This window comes from Gossypium arboreum, chromosome 4 (genome assembly GCF_025698485.1).
Source record: "Gossypium arboreum isolate Shixiya-1 chromosome 4, ASM2569848v2, whole genome shotgun sequence".
Taxonomy (NCBI): domain Eukaryota; kingdom Viridiplantae; phylum Streptophyta; class Magnoliopsida; order Malvales; family Malvaceae; genus Gossypium; species Gossypium arboreum.
Genome location: NC_069073.1, coordinates 13034149 through 13056000, shown reverse-complemented (window position 1 = coordinate 13056000; position 21852 = coordinate 13034149). Strand labels below are relative to the sequence as shown.

General features: G+C 39.6%; 1 non-coding gene across 1 annotated transcript; it reads right to left on the bottom strand.

Moving 5' to 3' along the window:
- Positions 1 to 6360: 6360 nt before the first annotated feature.
- LOC128292117 (small nucleolar RNA R71) lies at positions 6361 to 6467 on the bottom strand. Its single transcript, XR_008282102.1, has one exon. It is a non-coding gene; the product is annotated as a small nucleolar RNA R71 (small nucleolar RNA).
- Between the last annotated feature and the right edge of the window lie 15385 nt (positions 6468 to 21852).

Genomic DNA, 21852 nt, shown 5'->3' with positions numbered 1-21852 from the left:
TTTAAAGTGTGCTATATCTCTTTTGAGAGACACTGCATACCAGTGGTGGAATACATTAATTTCTGTGGTGCCGAGAGAGAGAGTTACCTGGGAGTTCTTTCAAACAAAGTTCCGGAAAAGGTACATCAGTCAACGGTTTTTAGATTAAGAGCATAAAGAGTTTTTAGAATTGAAACAAGGTCATATGATAGAAATTGAGTATGAGAGAGAATTTGTACGGTTAAGTAAATATGCTTGAGAGTATGTTTTGACTGAAGAGATAATGTGCAAGCGGTTTGTTGACAGGCTGAACAAAGATATTAAACTTCTAGTCGGAATATTGGATTTAAAGGAATTCATTGTATTAGTTGAGCGTGCTTGTAAAGCTGAAGAATTGGGAAAAGAAAATAGAAAGGTTGATTCTAAAGCTAGAGATTCGAGAAAGAGATCGATGAATAAGCCTTATCACTCTTCATCAAAGAAATTTCGAGATTCATATAGTCGATCAAATGTGTCAGTGGAGTACTCTAATAGAGATCGTGGGAAGAAATTTATGGGTTCAAAAACTCTAATCGTATCAATGGCAAGTGTAGGTAATGCTAGACCGAATAAACCTGAATGTGGACGATGTGGAAAATGACATTTTAGAGAGTGTAGACTGAATGATAAAGCCTGTTTTAAATGTGGTTCACACGAATACTTCATTCGAGATTGCACTGAGTTAGATAAGAAAAATAAATCTCAGAGTGCAAGAAAAAGCAACACGAATGTGAGAGGAAGAGCATTCTGTAATGCTAGAAATGTGAGTGGTGGTAGAGGTACAACACGAGATTCTATTAAGAGATCAGAGGTTAGAGCACCTACCAAAACTTATGCTATTCGCACTCGTGAAGAAGCGTTATCTCCAGATGTAATTACCGGCACATTCTCACTTTATGACACTAATGTAATTGCATTGATAGATCTCGAATCAACTCATTCATATATATGTGTGAACTTAGCATCTAGTAAGAATTTACTTGTTAATTCTATTGAGTTTGTTATATAAGTGTCGAACCCTTAGGCAAATATGTCTTGGTTAACAAATTTTGCAAGAATTGTCCGTTAATGACTTGGGGTTACTGTTTTATGGCTGATTGATGTTGTTATTGTTTGACGAGTTTGATGTTATTCTGGGTATGGACTAGTTGACGTTGCATGATGCAGTAGTAAATTGTAGACGAAAGACAGTTGAGTTGAAATGTCAGAATAATGAAACTGTCTGAATCGAATCAAATGATTTGAAGGGTTTACCAGCTGTAATCTCGTCGATTTAGATCTGAAATATGTGAAAAAGGGATGCAGTGCATATCTTGCATATCTACTTGATACAAAAGTTCCAGAAAAAAAGATTGAAACAGTACCAACTGTTTGTGAGTATTCAGATGTGTTTCCAAAAGAGTTATCGAGTTTGCCACCAATCAGAGAGGTTGAATTTGCTATTGATTTAGTACTGGGAACTTCACCAATATCGATAGCTCTGTACAGAATGGCTCCGACAGAGTTAAAAGAGTTGAAAGCTCAGTTGTAAGAATTAACTGATAGAGGATTTACAAGACTGAGTTTCTTGCCCTAGGGTGCACCAATGTTGTTTGTAAAGAAAATGATGGTTCTATGAGAATATGTATAGACTAACGACAACTCAGCAAAGTGACAATCAAGAATAAATATCCTTTACTGAAAATTGATGATTTATTTGATTAGTTGAAAGGTGCAACAGTATTTTCAAAGATTGATTTGAGATCTGGTTATTATCAGTTGCGAGTTAAAGACTCGGATGTACCGTAGGCAGCATTCAAAACAAGGTACGAACATTATGAATTCCTTGTTATGCCTTTTGGATTGACTAATGCTCTTGCAATTTTTATGGATTTGATGAATAAGATTTTCAGACCGTATTTAGACAAATTCGTGGTTGTATTTATGGATGATATTCTGATTTACTCTCGTTATGAATCTGAGCATGCCGAACATTTGAAAATCGTGTTACAAACTTTGAGAGATAAGTAGTTGTTTGCAAAGTTCAGCAAATGTGAGTTTTGGCTACGAGAGGTTAGTTTTCTATGACATATAGTTTTAGCCAAGGGTATCCAAGATGACCCGAGCAAAATTTCTGCGATTATAGATTAGAAGCCTTTGAGAAATGTATCTGAAGTCCGTAGTTTTCTGGGACAAGCCAGCTATTATGGATGATTTTTGAAAGGCTTCTCGATGGTTGCTACTCCGATGACACAATTGCTTCAAAAAGATGTTAAATTTGAGTGGTTAAAAAAGTGTCAGCAGAGCTTCGAGCAATTGAAAGCATTATTGATAGAGGCACCAGTATTAGTTCAACCTAAGTCGGGTAAAGAATTTGTAGTTTTTAGTAATGCATCGTTAAATGGACTGGGTTGTATTTTGATGCAGAAAGGCAAAGTTGTAGCTTATGCCTCGAGACAATTTAAGCCACACGAAAAGAATTATCCGGCGCACGGTCTAGAGTTAGCCTCGATAGTGTTCGCATTGAAAATTTGGCGTCATTACTTGTTTGGTGAGAAATGCCATATTTATACCGACCACAAAAGGTTGAAATATCTGATAACTCAGAAAGATTTGAATTTACGATAGTGGAGATGGTTAGAATTGCTAAAAGGCTATGAATTAGTGTTTGACTATCATCCGGGGAAAGTGAACGTAGTTGCTGATGCTTTGAGTCGAAAGTCCTTATTTTCTTTACGTGCTTTGAACACACAATTAGCTTTGTCTGACGACGGTTCGATAGTAGTTGAGTTGAAAGCGAGACCATTATTTCTACAGCAGATTTGTGAGGCTCAAAAATTTAATAATGAATTATAAGCAAAACGAGCTCAATGTGAGCCGAATTCTGATTCAGAGTTTCGAATAAGGCCTGATGACTGTTTGATGTTTCATGATAGAATATTTGTACTAAGAAATTCTGAGCTCATTTGGAATATTCTAAACGAAGCACACAGTAGTTGTTTTTCAGTACATCTTGGAAGCACGAAAATGTATAACGATTTGAAATAGCTATATTGGTGGCACGACATGAAACAAGATATCTCAGAATTTGTTTCGAAATGTTTGATTTGTCAGCAAGTCAAATCTGAGCATCAAGTGCCGTCAGCTTTATTACAGCTTATTATGATTCCTGAGTAGAAATGGAATAGAGTAACTATGGCACCCTACGAAGCTCTATACGGTCGTAAGTGTCGAACACTGTTGTACTAAAGTGAGCTCAGTGAAAATAAGATTCACGGGGTTTATTTGATCAGAGAGACTGAAGAAAAAGTGAAAGTAATTCGCGATAGTTTGAAAGAAGCTTCGGATCAACAAAAATCATACCCAGACTTGAAACGAAAAGATATTGAGTTCCAAGTCGGGTATCGAGTGTTGCTAAAGGTGTCGCCGTGGCAAAAGATATTGCGGTTTGGTCGGAAAGGGAAATTGAGTCCACGATTCATCGGACCGTATGAGATTACTAAGCGAGTTGGGCTAGTGGCATATAAGCTATCTTTGCTGTCTGAGTTAGAGAAAATACATAATGTGTTTCATGTATTTATGCTTCGACGATACCGATCTGACCATTCACATGTCCTTTCCCCGACTGAGGTTGAAATTTAGTCCGATATGTCATATGCTAAAGAATCGATTCAAATTTTAGCTCGTGAGATCAAAGAGCTGAGAAATAAAAGAATCACATTAGTGAAAGTATTATGGTATCGTCATGGGGTTAAAGAAGCTACATGGGAACCCGAGGATGCTATGAGAAAACAATACCCGAACCTATTCACTGGTAAGATTTTCGAGGACGAAAATCCCTAAGGGGGGAGAGTTGTAACAACCTGTTTTTAGTCAAATCAGAAAAGTGATTTCGGGACCACAAATTCCAGGTTGAAATGTTTATTTTATTATTATTTTAAGTTAAATAGCATGAATATATGATTGTGTGAAAATTTTGTGAAGTAATTTTATTCTTTAAATGGTCAATTTGAGAAAAATGACTAAATTACGTAAAATGTAAAAGTATAGTTCTATAAGTTAAAAGGGTTTAATAGCTATGAACTTAAATGTTTGAAGGGTTTATGTTGTAATTGTACCATTGTTATATTAAATGGACAAATATGGACAAGAGATTAAGTGTTTTTAATAGTAATATTTAAGGTTAAATAAGTAATTTAGTAATAAATTAATAATAAGTAAAACCAAAGTTAAAATTTTGTTCATCTTTCTTTGTTATTGCCGAAATTGAAGGGAGAATAAACCATTTAAGGGTTTGAAGAAATCGGTCACTTTAGAGCTGATAAACCATAATTTATACATATTTTTAGCCCATGCTTAGCATAATTTTGGATGAATTATCCTTAGATTTGGTGAATTCGATGCTCCTAATCCTTTAATTTCATGTTTTATACTTAGGTGAGCATAGGAGAGTAAAAGGAGCGAGAAACGGGCCAAAAACAGAGAAAATGGGTCAACGTGAGAAATAAACACGGCCTGGACTTCCTCACACGGGTAGTTCACATGCTCGTGTCCATTCAATAGACTCGAACACGGTTTGAAGAAATCGCACACGGGCGTGTCACATGGGCGTGTCCCTGTCGAGACCAAGTCTAGTCCTATTCAGAAAAGGCCACTTTTGAGGGTTTAGAAGCATTCTAAAGCCTATATAAACACCCCAAGAGGTACTAAAAAGAGACACACGGAGTAGGAGGCAAGGAATTACTCGAAGAAAGCTGATTGATCAATCTCAAAAGCCAGATTCTCCTTCAAGACTGAAGATCTCCCTTCAATTTCCTTCAGGGTTTTTGGGTTTTCTTTATGTTTTGTTATCATTATTCTTCTGAGATGTTTTCTTTTATACTTACGAACTAAATCCCCTAAATACCTAAGGGGAATGAAACATAAGACGGATCTTGTTATTATTTTCTGAATTATATGATAAATATTTGACTTGTTCTTAATTATGAGTTCTTAATTCTTGCTTTAATATTCTATGATATTGGTTCAAGTATTGATGTGCTTATTCAAAGGAGCAAAATTCCCTGTCTAAGAGTAGATCTAGCATAACTAAGCGAAGTTGATTGTACGCCTAGACATAGGGTGCCATAATTTTGTCAGATTAGGGTGAAACCTAATAAAGGAATCTATAGATCGAGTTAATGCAATGCTAGGGGTTTTAATTAGAAAGAGATTTCAATTAATCAACCTAGGGTTAGACGTTTTTAGTCTCGAGAGAGATAATAATATAACTTAGGGATTTCTACGGATCAAGTCAAGTGAATAAATCGTATGATTCAGAGTCAAATAACAAGTGAAGTCTAGGTGGATTTTTCCCTTAGGTATTGTCCAAATCATTCAGTTTTCCCAAAAGTTATTTCCCCAATTTACTTTCTGTGCATTCTTAGTTTAGTAATTAGTTTAGATAAAACAAACCCCTTTATTTTTAGGCTAGATAATAAAAAGAAAGTTAATTAGTTCCTTTGGGTTCGACATCCCGGTCTTGCCATAAGCCATACTACTGTTCGATAAGGCGCTTTCCTTTGTCATGATAATAGTTAGTTTTCAAGAACGGACATTCATAAATTATAAAACTTTTCACGATTTACATCACATCAAGTTTTTGGCGCCGTTACCGGGTAACTAAGATATTAGGAACACTTAATTTTTATTACTTTAGCCATTTATTTTATTGCAATTTAAATTTTATTTTGATTTTTCTTACTAAATTTTCTTTTTCCTTCTGGTAGGTTTTTACAATTTATGACTAGAAGAAACCCGTAAAGACCATTACTTTTTTATAGTAAGATTGAACACACAGCTCGTAGAAACCGAAGAGAAATAAGGCGAAGCTTAAGATACATAGAGGAAGGGCAAGAGGACGATATTCACACCTCAGCTTAGGAGATGGCTGAAAATCAGGAAAATCCACTACCTCTCGCGATTGCTACTGATCCAGTAAATCAGAATCCTAATCCACACACTATGTATGATTATACTAAACCTACTTTGACAGGAACTGAGTCGAGTATAGTTAGGCCTGCTATTGTTGCAAATAATTTTGAACTGAAACCCAACATAATTCAAATGATCCAACAGTTTGTTCAGTTTGATGGTTTGTAGGAAGAGGATCCAAACACTCACTTAGCAAATTTTCTGGAATTCTGTGACACATTTAAAATCAATGGCGTTTCTGATGATGCCATTCACCTTCGGTTATTTCCCTTTTAGTTTAGGAACAAAGGTAAACAGTGGTTGAACTCGTTACCACGAGGGTCAATCACTACTTGGAAACAAATGACCGAAAATTTTTTACTTAAATATTTTTTACCGGCTAAAATGGCTAAGTTGAGGAATGATATCTCTTCTTTTGTGCAGATGGATCTAGAAACACTCTATGATGCATGGGAGAGATACAAGGATCTATTGAGAAGGTTCCCTCACCATGGGTTACCTTTATGGTTGCAGGTTCAAACGTTTTACAACGGTGTGAACCCTTCAACAAGGCAACTTATCAACGCAGCTGCTGGTGGGACTATCAAGAACAAAACACCTGAAGTGGCTTACGAATTTATTGAAGAGATGTCACTGAATAACTATCAGTGGCAAGTCATGAGAACAAACCCGACAAAAGCAGCTGGTGTTTTCAACCTCGATGCGGTTACTATGCTATCTAACCAGGTAAAACTTTTAAATAAAAAGATTGACGGTTTATGTGGTTCTAGTCAGGTACATCCCGTGATGAGGTACGATTCTAATGGAGGAGTACACACAGAATATCAATCTTTCAACCCTAGCATCGAAGAGGAACAAGTCCAATACATGGGTAACAATAATTCCAGATCTTAAAATAACCCATATAGTAACACATATAATGCAGAATGGAGGAACCATCTCAATTTTTCGTGGGGTGGTTAAGGGAATCAAAGGCCACAACATCCTCCGGGTTTTCAACAACCACCTTACCAATAGGAAAAGAAGCCAAACCTTGAGGAGATGCTAACAAAGTTTATCTCGGTGTTAGAAACTCACTTTTAGAATACCGAAACAGCACTTAAGAATCAATAAGCATCAATCCAAGGGCTCGAAACTTAGATAGGACAGCTCACTAAACTAATTTCTGAACGACCACAAGGTAGCCTTCTGAGTAACACTTAATCTAAACCAAGGGAACAACTCAACGCGATTACCGTTCAAGATAAGGAAGGGTTAGTTGAACCTGAACTAGAATCGAGGCAAGGAGTTGTGGTAAGTAAAGGTAGAGGTGAGGTAGTCCACAGTGATAAAAAATCGGTAAGTAAAGAGTACCAACCACAGGTGCCATACCCTAATGCGACAAGTAAAGACCGTACAGATGAAAAATTTGGTAAATTCCTTAAACTATTAAAGAAATTGCATATTAACTTACTGTTTATCGAAGCTCTTTTGCAGATGCCAAACGCAGTCAAATTTTTAAAAGAGCTTTTAGCAAATAAGTGGAAGTTGGATGAGGCATCACATGTGGAGATGAATGCAGGTTGCTCAGCCATTCTGCAGAATAAGTTGGCCAACAAATTGAAAGATCCAAGGAGTTTTACGATTCCTTGTTTAGTTGGTAGCTTAGACGTTAGTAATGCTTTGGCTGATTTAGGGGCTAGTATTAATGTCATGCCCTATAAAATGTTTAAACAACTAGGTCTTGGGAAACCCAAAAAAACTAGGATGAACATTCAGTTAGCAGATAAAACAATTAGATTTCCTAGAGGCATTATTGAAGATGTACTCATTAAAATTGACAAATTTATATTTCCAATAGATTTTGTTGTTCTAGACATAGAAGAGGATAGTGACGTGCTTTAATTTTAGGAAGGCCCTTTTTAGCAACTGCTGGAACTATAATTGATGTTGGTATAGGTGAACTCACACTTCGTATGGGTGATGAAACAATCACTCTTCAAGCTCGAAATTCTACTAATACTGATCATGTGGTACAACCTTCTTTGCAAGAAATACGCTCGAAAAGCATACATGAGCCTTGTTCAAGTAACAACAAAGAACCCATCTATAAAGAACGAAGGCTACAAATCGAGGAACTAGATGAATGGCTGACACAGAAACCGAGAGCACACGATAGACCAAAACCACGCCATGACGAGCTCAATGTTTCACCAAATCAACTTAAGGTTGGAGACAAAGTACTACTAGATGCAGCAGACCCTCGTATTGCCACTTCTAAACCTAATGGAGCAATCCTTCTTACGATACTCAGTATTTTTCCATATGGGATAGTCGAGGTAATTCACCCTAAATTCGGCACCTTTAAGGTAAATCGTACCCATGTAAAACCTTACTTTTTTGAGTTTGATACCAGGAATGAGGAGTGTAAACTCCTCGCACCACTATGACCACACAACAGAGGGGTAAGTCGAGCTTAGACTATAAATAAGCACTTCTCAGGAGGCAACCCGAGCACTAACAGGGTTAACTTCTTTGAATTTTAGTTTTTAACATCTAATTCTCTAACCGTATCCTTGAACACAGGTTGTCCAAATCCACACGGTCAGGCACACGGGCGTGCCTTAGGCCGTGCTCATACAATGAGTGTCGACACAGACGTGCGATATGGCCGTGTGAAAATAGAGCGAAAGTTTTCCCCAACACAGGATTCGATATGTTGCCACGACTGTGCGGCATGGCTGTGGATGAAACTGTCAAAACAACACGGGCGTACGCCACGTGTAACACCCCAAACCCAGCCCAGACGTTATGGCCAGATCTGACGTGTCACATGGACTTACGACTTAGTATGCATTCGTTGGTTTAAATGATTTGGGTGGTCTTTATAAAAATAGCGGTTGAATGAAAAGCCGGTTTATCAATCTTTAGGCTATCCATTTGTTGTGCTTGTTGAGTCTTGGAAACGTTCATTAACTTTGAAAACCCGCGCAGCCTAATACTAGCAATTTCGACATAGTATAAATATAATCAGAAAATAAAACCATAGCGGAAAAAGAAATTTAAATAACGGCCTTATTACAACTTAAAACCCAAAATTAAATTAGAATATAAAAATAATAATAATAAACTAACTTAGAAAAACCAACTTTGCAGATGATGTGACCACTCCGAATCCCTCACAGCTCCAAGCCCACTATGGTTGGGGATTTCCTGCAGAGATGAAAATAAAGGGTGAGTTCGGTAAACTCAGTGTGTAGCATAACCCAACCATTGCCCAAAATAGATCAAACCTCGAGTCGGACTTATCTCGGGCCTTGGCCCAAGATGTAAATCGAATGAAACCCATAGGCCCATAGTCGTCTGAACAAATATATCATGAATGCGAAATCCCAACCCGAGCCATCCATAACACCCCGTATCAGGCCTTACACCATGTGGGAGACTACTCAACCCACCCAACCGCTACACACCACGAAATTGCAGCGAAGTCGCCGGATATTGTGACGAAGTCACCGGATCTGAATATTGTGGCTAGGCCACCGAACAGATATATATATATATATGTGTGGCGAAGCCACCGATTGCAAATGAGGTGCGGATATTGTGACGAAGTCACCGAATCGAATATATGTGGCGAGGCCACCGATTGCAAAATGAGGCTACCAGAACGCTTCCTCCATCAATATAAACCCATGTCCCATGCAATAGAAATAGTATGTTATGGCATACGTATACAAAAACAGAACATCATGCTTTTCAGGAAAAAAATAACCCTAAGGGCAAAATCGTAATTTTGCATGCATAAGGGTATTTCAGTAATTATTACCTATTGCTAAGGTTTCATGCTTATTCTAACGTTTACCAAGTAATTAGAAGTACTTACCTCGTCTTTTTACCAAAGTAGGCCCGTTGGCCTATTGGCCCGTTTTCGGCCCATTAAGCCCAAAAATACCATTGTGCACGAAAATGCACACTCTGCACTCTAATCATCCAAATGCACCATATTCATTAACAACTGTCTCACGAGTGCTCGCACGCTCGCGAGTTCTCAAAATACCAACGTTTTGGTATTTCGGCTTTTACCGATTCAGTCTAAGGGAGGGTGTCGTTTACACACCTGGTTGATGACGATTGATGACGATATCTCCCATGCAATAATCCTACAATCGATCACTAACACATTAGACTTACGAATTAACGATAACTAACATAAATCCTCGTCAACTAACCCAATCATCACACAAGTTAGCCATTTACACACGAGGGGCAAAATAGTCATTTTACCCTCCAGGGGTAAATCGGTAGTCCTACCCTACAAGGGTATTTTAGTAATTCTACAACTTATCCACTTGGGCCTACGGACCCATTGGGACCACATGGCCCATTTCAGCCCATCGCGGCTCGAAATAGCCGTCCTAGTGCTAGAGTAATGAGAAATACACACCTGTTAGGAGACTGCAGTTAATCCGCGCTCTAAACACTCTTAGCTGACGCCCAACCCAAACGAGCACGTCACAAAGCGAAAGGGATCAACCAAGAAGGGTATGCCTACTCTCCTTATGATTTGCTCTATTTAAAGCTAGCTCTCCATCTACTCTTATGTTAGCTTCCCGATGTGGGATCCCTCCATCACCAGAGTTTAAAACCAACACCAACTCTTGCCGTCCCAACATAGCAAAATAATCAACCTCTGCATGCCAAGGGATTCGAACCAAAGTCCTCTCATATTCCAACTCATGCCACCACCACTAGGCCATCAACTCATTTGTGTCATAAACCCAACACATTAAACTTTAAAGCACGCCTACTTGCTTCCAGATTTATTGAAAAGAAAAACCAAAATATATTGCAAGAGCCAAGACTTGAACCTTGGACCCCTTGCTTCCTCTATGGCGTCACTTCCTTATCCCCTAAGTGGCGCCACCTTGCCACTACACCACACTCCTTTTTATGTCATCTTTTACCCCTTTACTCTTAAAAGCCCAAACGCCAATTGCATCACCTGTTCATAAAATTAAAATTCCGAAGACTACCACAGATTTAACTTAAGTTTGGGCCTTCCAAAGGTCCGCTAACCTACTAAAATATATATTTTAACCAACTAGAACACACACAAATTTTAAAAATTATAGAAACACAGAAAACCTGAAAATTGGGGCATTACAACTCTACCCTCCTTAAAGAAATTTCGTCTTTGAAATTTTACCTGAATCAAACAGATGAGGATATTGTTGACGCATCGCCACTTCTTGCTCCTAAGTAGCTTCCTCTCTACCATGATTATGCCACAGTACCTTTATTAGTGGAACTGATTTCCTCCTCAAAATCTTAACATCTTGATCCAAAATCTGCACAGGCTCTTCCTCAAAAGTCAAGTCTATTTGGACCTCGATCTCTGCAACCGGCACAACATGAGTAGGGTCAGAACAATACCACCTTAACATGAAGACGTGAAAAACATCATGAATCCTATCCAATTCTAGAGGTAGCTCCAACTGATAAGCCACTGGACCCACTCGCTTAAGAATCCGATAAGGCCCAATGAACTGCGGACTTAACTTGCCTTTCCTCCCAAACCTTAATATTTTCTTCCAAGGTGAAACCTTCAAGAAGACCATATCACCCTCAGAGTACTCAATTTCCTTGTGCTTCAAATCTGCATATAACTTCTGTCTATCAGATGCTTCCTTAAACCGATCTCTAATCAACTTGATCTTATCCTCGATTCGCCACCACTCGGTCCAAGAACACGCTGTTCACCCAACTTGGCCCAACAACTAGGTGTACGACATCTTCGCCCATACAGTGCCTCATAAGGAGCCATTCGAATACTTGCCTGATAACTATTGTTGTATGCAAACTCTGCCAACGGTAAGTAATCCTCCCAACTGCCTTGAAATTCGATAACGTATCCCTTCAACATGTCTTCCAGAATCTAAATAAACCTTTCCGACTAACCATCAGTCTGAGGATGAAAGGCTGTACTAAAGTGCAACCGCGTACCCAACGCCTCAGGCAACTTTTGCCAAAACTGAGATGTGAATCTAGGATCTCGATCAGAAATAATCGACATTGGCACTCTGTGAAGTTGCACTATTTCCGCCACATACAATTTGGCTAACCACAAGTGAATAATCGGTCGCGACGGTATGAAATGAGCGATTTGGTCAACCTATCCACAATTACCCAAATCGAGTCCTTCTTCGACGGTGTCAAGGGTAACCCACTCACAAAATCCATGGTTACCCTCTCCCACTTCCAAAGTGGTACTTTCACTGGCTACAAAAGTCCGGAAGGTAATTGATGTTCAGCTTTCACTTGCTGACAAGTCACACATTTTCCCACAACTTCCGTTACCTCTTGCTTCAATCCAGGCCACCAATACAATTCCTTTAAGTCGAGATACATTTTAATCCTTCCAGGATGCATAGCACACAGACCTCCATGAGCTTCTTTCAGAATTGCTTACCTCAAGTCAGAGTTTCGGAATACAAACTCTACCTCGGTAACACAGAACTCCCTTACTATTCAGTCTGAACTCAGAAGTATCACCATTCTTAACCTACCGGAATCGAGAAACCAGGGACTCATCCCTCAACTGTTTTTCCTTAATCTCATCCACCCAGGTTGGCCTAACTTGCGTTACGCTAATGAGACTCATGTCATCATACGACTCAAACGAGCAAACATGGCTCTCGGATCGATCTGATTCTACGACTTAGGGCATCAGCCACCACATTAGCTTTGCCTAGGTGATACTCAACCGCGCAGTCATAATCCTTAAGCAACTCTATCCATCTCCGTTGCCTAAGGTTCAGCTCCTTCTGAGTCAGCAAGTACTTAAGACTCTTATGATCTGTGTATATAATACACCTTTCTCCATACAGGTAATGTCTCCAAATCTTAAGTGCAAAAATTACCGCTGCCAACTCCAGATCTTGAGTAGGATAGTTAACTTCATGTGGTTTAAGCTGTCGTGATGCATAAGCAACCACTTTACCCTCTTGCATCGACACACACCCAACCCTACATGTGATGCATCACTGCACGGTAAAATCTTTTCAGGACTACATTTGAATCGATCACAGTGCCTCGGTCGAACTTTCTTGACTTCTCAAAGATTCCTATTGTTTCTCGGTCTAAACAAACGGTACTCCCTTCCTTATAAGCTTTGTCAAAGGCGCTGCCATTACAGAAAATCCTTCCATAAACCTTCTATAGTACCCAGCTAAACCCAGAAAACTTCTAATTTTCAACACTGACCTCGGTGGCTTCTATTCCAGAATCGCTTCAATCTTTCGAGGGTCCACCTTGATCCCTTCAGCAGAGACAACATGCCCCAAGAAAGTTACCTCTCTCAACCAGAATTCACACTTACTGAATTTCGGATAAAGCTCATTCTCCCTCAGCACTTGCAGTACAATATGAAGGTGCTCATCATGCTTCTCCTCAGTTTCAGAATAAACCAGAATATCGTCGATAAAGACAACCATGAATCGATCCAAGTATGGCTAGAACACTCGATTCATCAGATCCATAAATGCCGCAGGTGCATTCGTCAACCCAAATGGCATAACCAAGAACTCATAGTGACCATACCGAATTCTGAATGCCGTCTTGTGAATATCCACCTCCTTAACCCTCAACTGATGATACCCAGATCAAAGGTCAATCTTGGAAAATACTGAAGCTCCTCTAAGTTGGTCGAATAAGTCATCGATTATCGGCAGTGGGTACTTGATCTTAATCATCAGTTTGTTCAATTGCCGATAATCGATGCACATTCGCATTGACCCATCTTTCTTCTTTACGAACAACACTGGTGCTCTCCACGGAGACACACTTGGTCTAATGAAGCCTCTATCCAATAACTCTTGAATTTGGGCTTTCAGCTCCACCAACTCCTTCGGTGCCATCCTATAAGATGCAATGGACACCGGTGCCGTTTCTGGCAATAATTCAATTCCAAACTCAACCTCTCGGTTCGGGGGAAAACCCGGAAGCTCCTCTGAAAAAACATCTTTAAAATGCTTGACGGTTCTAACTTTATCCACTGTCAGATCCTCAGTTTTAGATTGGCTTACAAATGCCAAATATGCCTCACATCCCTTTCGAATCCACTTCTTGGCTTTCAATACCGACACCACATTAGACAGATAATCCCTACGCTCGTCTATCACCAAAACCTCCTCATCTTTTGTGGTCTTTAACATCATTCGCTTAGCAGCACAATCCAGAGTAGCCCTATGCTTAACAAGCCAATCCATTCCCAAAATGAGATCGAATTCTCCGAAAGGTAGCTCCATCAAATCTCCAAAGAAAACTTTTCCTTGAGTTTCTATAGGCACATCTCTATACAGTTTATCTACCCTAACCGAGTGACCCAAAGGACTTAGTACAGATACCCCACTCACGGTTTCCTCAGAGTGCACACCCAGTGATCCAGATATAGCACATGCAACATATGAATGGGTAGATCTAACATCTATCAACGCAATGTACGGCATACTGGAAATCAGAAACGTACCAGTTATGATGTCAGGTGCATCACCCTCCTCTCGACGACGAGCTGCATACACAAACGCCGGCTGATGAGCCTCAGCAAATCCAGCACCCCTGCCTGGCGCTCCTCTTCCTCGACCGTTTCCATTACCACCTCTGCCTTGCCCACGTCCTTTCAAAAACTGTGGTCCACCCCTCACTGGTTGAGCGACCCTCTGCTCTAAAACTTGAACCTGATCTGGTTCCTGGGGACAATCCTTAACCCTATGCTCCATAGATCCGCATCAAAAACAAGCAGCAGAACGTTTCCGACACTCGTCCATATGCATCTTCCCACAATTCCTACAACCCTACAGTCTAAAAACATTCATCGGTACTGCTCGAACTGGCTCCATTACCCTTGCTCTCTTAACATTCCTGTTCATACCACCTGAAAGTCCTGAATCTCTCCTAAAACGGTTCTGATCTTTCTCACGATTCTATCTTTCTGTATGCTTCACTTCCTCAGCTATCTTAGCTTTCTCCACTAAAGCAGTAAAGTTATGCTCCCTCTGTGAAGCAATCAGCACCCTAAGTTGATCTCTCAGACCATCCTCAAAGCATACGCTAGCTCATACTCTGTAGTGACAATCCCAGAAGCATACCGGCTCAGTCTAAAAAACTCAGACTCATACTTAGCCACTGACTTACTCCCTTGGACCAGGTTCAGAAATTCTTTCCGGCGAGCGTCCACGTAACTAGCCCCAACATACTTTCCTTTGAAGGCTGTCTTAAACAGCTCCCAAGTCACACTATCAGCAGGAGTTCCATCTCTCATCGTGAGCCACCACTGATAAGCCTTATCCCTGAGTAACGATATGGCTCCCTTCAACTTCTACTCCACAGAGTAGTCCAAATCATCCATAATCCGCTCAGTGGCTTCTAACCACTACTCAGCCACATTTGGAGCTACACCAGATACGCCCTTAAATATCTCTTCTCCATTGGCCCGGATCTTCTCAGAAATAGACCTCTGAATTCCGTTTCCCGTACTTGCCCCAGCAAACCTTTCCAAAACTCAGAGCATTGTCTAGGACAGAGCATTGTCCCCGGTACCTCGATCATGAGACTCTACCTCCGTTACCGGTGGTACCGGTGCATCTGCTGCCAGCACATGTCCTGAAGACGAAGATTCAGCCTGAGCATTACCTCGGCCACATCCACAGCCTCTTCCACGAGCTGCTCGTGTACTCATTTCGTATTATCTGATTAAGAATTTTATGAATCAATTTAATATTTCAATGTTTATTACAGATGTCTTATGAATAACAGTAATTCAGAGTTTGAGTTTGTTTCCTTTTGCGATAGCCTAGCTACAGTCTCATTCTACATATCAGAGTTTCTATAGTTCCAGTGTTACCCTAACTAAAGTACCATGATAAGGTTTTGTACAAGCATATAACAGATATTTCAGAAACAATCAACAAGGCTCAAAAAACTTACAAACTTGGGCCGGAGATTCGGTGTGCCACCTTCTAAAAAACCTAATTTTAGAAAACCGATTTTAATCTTTAAAATCATCTATTTGTAAAGAGAAAATATTGGAAACATTCTCGAAAACAATTTATAATCAAGTTCCAAAAAAAACAATTTTTGAAAACCTTTATTCAGTGTTTCTTTAAAAACTCCCGTTTTTAGACCCGTTCCACAGCCGAGTTGTTGCAACTTGGCTTTGATACCACTAAATGTAACACCCCAAACCCGGCCCAGACGTTATGGCCAGATTTGACGTGTCACATGGACTTACGACTTAGTATGCATTCATTGGTTTAAGTGATTGAGGTGGTCTTTATAAAAATAGCGGTTGAATGAAAAACCAGTTTATCAATCTTTAGGCTATCCATTTGTTGTGCTTGTTGAGTCTTGGAAACTTTCATTAATTTTGAAAACCCGCGCAGTCTAATACTAGCAGTTTCGACATAGTATAAATATAATTAGAAATTAAAATCATAGCGAAAAAAGAAATTTAAATAGCAGCCTTATTACAACTTAAAACCCAAAATTAAATCAGAATATAAAAATAATAAAAATAAACTAACTTAGAAAAACCAACTTTGTAGATGATGTGGCCACTCCGAATCCCTCACAGCTCCAAGCCCACTGTGGTTTGGGATTTCCTCCAGAGATGAAAATAAAGGGTGAGTTCGGTAAACTCAGTGTGTAACATAACCCAACCATAGCCCAAAATAGATCAAACCTCAGAGTTAGACTTATCTGGGCCTTGGCCCAGTACAGAAATCAGAATGAAACCCATAGGCTGATAGCTGATACAGAACAAATATATCATGAATGTAGAAATGTAACACCCCGAACCCGAGACCATCGCCGGTGTCGGACACGAGGGGTTAACGAGCCAAGTCCTCTAAAAGCACCGACCAATTTGGCATTTCCAGACAGGCTGGAAAACTGCATCACTGTCGCCTTAAAAATCATATCTCGAGTTTCAAAACTCGGAAACTGATTCCGTAAATTTTCCCCGAATTTAGACTCATATATCCTCCCATGGATTTATTTCTAGAATTTTTGGTCGGGCCAGTTGGTACAGTTTATTAGTTAAAGTCACCCATGTTACAGAGGTCGACTACACTGACCCTCTCTCGTTACAACTTGAATATCTCTCTTTACAGGGCTTTAATACTGGTGCCGTTTGTTTCTAATGAAACTAGACTCAAAAAGGAATCTCCAAATATAGGGCATGACTCCTAATTCATTCTGGATAATTTATAGTAAATTTTCAAAGTCGCAACAGGGGACCCAGAAACCGTTCTGGCCCTGTCTCACAAGAACTTTAATATCTCTCGGTACACTGTTCATATGATCATTTCGTTACTTTCATATGAAAATAGACTCGTCAAGGTTCGTTTACATAACTTATTCACTAATTAAGACCAATTCTACAAATTTTGGCGATTTTTCAAATCCGCACCACTGCTGCTGCCAGCATCTATTTTCAAGGTAAACTTTACCTATCTTGTGGTTTCCATGGGCCAACTAAAATTTTGACATACATAGGTCCACATATGATCATATTTAGCCATTCCAATGGCTGATCATGTGACCAACACTCTCATTCCAAACCATAATCACATCATGAAACCAAATATAATTACAAAGCACAAATGGTCAAATTCCATCCTCCACTTTTACGAACCATTTTCGCATGGCCGTACACATATACATCACAAAGAACTTAAAAACAATCGAGGGTAGTCCTATACATGCCATATCCAAAGTTTAACTAAAAGAGTACCAAAAAAAGGGGGTTTGATAGTGTGGATGACTTCACTTCAATGATCCCGAATCCGATCGCTAACGAGCAAAATCTATAAAACAGAGAGCCAAAGCAACGGGGTAAGCATTTTTATGCTTAGTAAGTCTCAAGCAATGAAATCGGCTTTAACTAAAGCATTACATTCACATAGCCAAATGAATCATTTCATTAATACACATTCACATAATCATACTTACTTCACACTTCATCATTATATCCATTCACAAGATATCAACCAATTCAAGAGCTGAAAATTCGTTAGTCGATTGAGCGAATATTATTCAAACGTATTGACTTTTCCAATGCACATGTAAACATACCTTATCCTTTGGGCCTTTCGAGCGTACTAATTAAATTTATTACAGCAACCAACGCTCACCTTCAGCCCAAGCTTCTTGAATACAACCGGATATAACCACACGCATACGAATGCCTTGGTCTTAGTCCGGATATAACGACTTGCACAAATGCCTTCGGGTATTAGCCCGGATATAACAACTTGCACGAATGCCTTCGGGTCTTAGCCCGGATGTAGTCACTAGCACAATTGCCTTCGGGTCTTAACCCGGATATAAATACTAGCATAAATGTCTTCGGGACTTAGCCCGGGTATCATTCAATTGCTCATGCACACATACATCAATAATCATTACACATCCATGTTTCGTTTTTGTTACTAGGGCTCAAACACAAACATATCACTAGCATAATCGCCTTCGGGACTTAGCCCGGGTATCATTCAAATACTCATACACACATATATCAATAATCATTACACATCCATATTTCATTTCACATAATTCGAGTAGGGTCATTTCTTGAAGACTTACTTCGGATGTTGTCGAACGGCTTCAACGGCTATTCGATCACTTTTTCTTTCCCCTTATCCAATTGTGGCCCTCTAAGCTCTTGAGCTTTATGTTAACAAATAAATTGATTTAGTCGTTTGAATATCAAAGGGAATCCAAGGTACTTAGCCCTTATAAGGCAGCACACACTTACATCTACATACTTGAGCTCAATAATTATAACATAGCATCAAGCACTCATATGGCCGATTATACTTAGTCATACTTGCACCAAATCAACAATAAATTTCAAGGTTTTTCACACCATATATGTACTAGGCGAATGTACATGGAGATTTCACAAACATTCTTCAACAATTTCTTCTTTAAACAAACATATTTATCATTTATTTCATAACCAAATCATCATGTGCAAACATATATACACATATAGGTGCAAGGTCAATTTCAAGGTGTTCATAACCATTCAAAACACAAATTTTAACTATCATGCAAGAAGCATAAACCATGCTCATGAGCATACCATGGCGAATACATCACACACCACACCCTTTCAATTTTTGGTCATGGTTAAACAAAGGACTCAATGCCCTACTCAAGAATACTAAAAGAAATTTCAAGAGTAGTCAATCCATCATTACATGCATCATCAACAAGCTTCACTTTTAGCATGCAATGGCTTTAACACAATATCAACTTTGGCCAAATACCATTTCCATGGCATAACAAGGATTTGAACCATGGCTAACATGAAGTTCAAGTTAGCAACTAAAACATGCTTGAATCTCATGACACAACCTCATACATACCTTAATCTTGATGCAAGTTTAGCCAAATCTCCTTCTAGATCTCTTCTAAACAAAGAAAATGAAGCAAAAATCTCTTCTTCCTCTTAGAAATTTCGCCAAAGGAAGGAGGGAAAAGATGAACAATTTTTTTGTTTTTCTTTCTTACCTACACGGCAATGGGGGATGCTACACTCACACACATTTTTTTTGTTTCTCTTCCCACATCTTAATTATTAATCATTTCTCTCATCATCCATTAACAAAACATGTTTCAACATGTTTTCTTTGCCCATAAACCATGTCATGGCCGGCCACTAAGCTTCCTTTGGGGAAATTTGACATGCAAACCCTTTATTTTTGCATGCATGATCAACTAGTCATCACACATCTTCCCATCATACTTTCAAAGTTTACTACTAGGTCCTTTCTAGTGAAATTTACCTTTATAACTCTAAATCAAAACATCAAAAATGTCACACATGAATACACAAATATTATAGGCATCAAAATAAATTTTAAATTATTTTTATGCCTCGGTTTTGTGGTCCCGAAACCACGTTCTGACTAGGGTCAATTTTGGGCTATCACAACTCTCCCCCACTTAAGAAATTTTCGTCCCCGAAAATCTTACCGGTAAATAGGGTTGGGTATCGCTCTTTCATAGAGTTCTCGGTTTCCCAAGTAGCTTCTTCTATCCCGTGTTTGAGCCATAACACTTTCACTAGTGGAACCCGCTTGTTTCGCAACTCTTTCACTTCACGTGCTAGGATACGAATCGGTTCTTCCTCATAACTCATATTGGCTTGAATTTCAACCTCTAATGGACTAATCACGTGCGATGGATCAGATCTATAGCGTCGAAGCATCGAAACATGAAAGACATCGTGAATCTTTTCGAGTTCAGGGGACAAAATCAAACGATATGCAACTAGACCGACTCGCTCGGATATCTCATATGGCCCAATGAACCTCGGGCTCAACTTGCCCTTACGGCCGAATCTGAGTATCTTTTTCCAAGGCGAAACCTTGAGAAACACTTTATCTCCCACCTGATGCTCGATGTCTTTATGCTTCAGATCCGCGTCACGACTTCTCGACGATCGAGGCTATCTTCGACTCTCACGGATTACTTTCACTTTCATTCAGATCTCTAATCAAATCCACCCGAAAATTTTGCTTTCATCGAGCTCGGTCCCAAAATAATGGTGTACGGCATTTACGACCCTACAAAGCCTCGTAGGGTGCCATCTTAATACTTGATTGAAAACTATTGTTGTGGCGAATTCAATCAAAGGCAAATACCGTTCCCATGAACCACTTGAACTCGAGGATGCAACATCTCAACATATCCTCAAGTATTTGAATTATCCGCTCGGATTGACCATCGGTTTGGGGGTGAAAGGCGGTCTTGAAATGCAACTTGGTACCCAAAGCTTCTTGCAACTTCTTCCAAAATTGCGAGGTAAATCTCGGATCTCTACCCGATCGATGGAAATAGGCACCCGTGAAATCTCACAATCGAGAAACGTACAATTCGCTAGTTTGTCCATTGAAAAATCCGTGCGTCGAGGACAAAGTGAGCCGACTTAGTCAATCTATCTACCACGACCCAAACCGCATCCTTCTTACTCACGACAATGGCGGTCGGATACAAAGTCCATTGTGACTCGATCCCATTTCCACTCGGTATCGTGATCGGTGAAGTAATCTCAAGGCACTTGATGTTCCGCTTTCACTTGTTGACATATTAAACATCTCGAAACAAAGTCGAGATGTCTCGTTTCATACTATGCCACCAAAACCGACGTTTCAAATCGTTGTACATCTTCGTATTCTCGGGGATTGCCATTCGGCTACAATGGGCTTCGTTCGAATTATCGAAATAAGTTCAATTCTTTGGAACACACAGACGACCATGAACCTCAAACAATCGTCATCATCGATCTGAAACTCCGATTCCTTGTTCGAACACACTCACCGCTTTTGCAACCAACTCATCGTCGACTTTTGAGCTTCACAAATTTGATGTATCAATAATGGTTTGGCTTTCAATTTAGCTACTAACACATTGTCGGATCGAGCGGACAAGTGCACATTCATCGCTTCGTAAGCGAATAATGATTTACGACTTAAGGCATCCGCAACCACATTCGCCTTTCCCGGTGATAGTCAATAACCACTCATAATCCTTTAACACTCGAGCCAACGCCTTTGTCGCAGATTTAAGTCTCTTTGAGTCATCAAATATTTGAGACTTTTGTGATCCGAATACACATGGCACTTCTCACCAACTAAGTAATGTCGCCATATCTTTAAGGCGAATACGATGGCGACCAATTCGAGATCATGGGTCGGATAATTTTTCTCATGTGGCTTTAATTGCCTCGACGCATAGGCCACAACTCGACCTTCTTGCATCAATACGCAACCTAACCCAAGTAGGGAGGCGTCACTATAGATGACAAACTCTTTGCCAGATTCGGGTTGCACT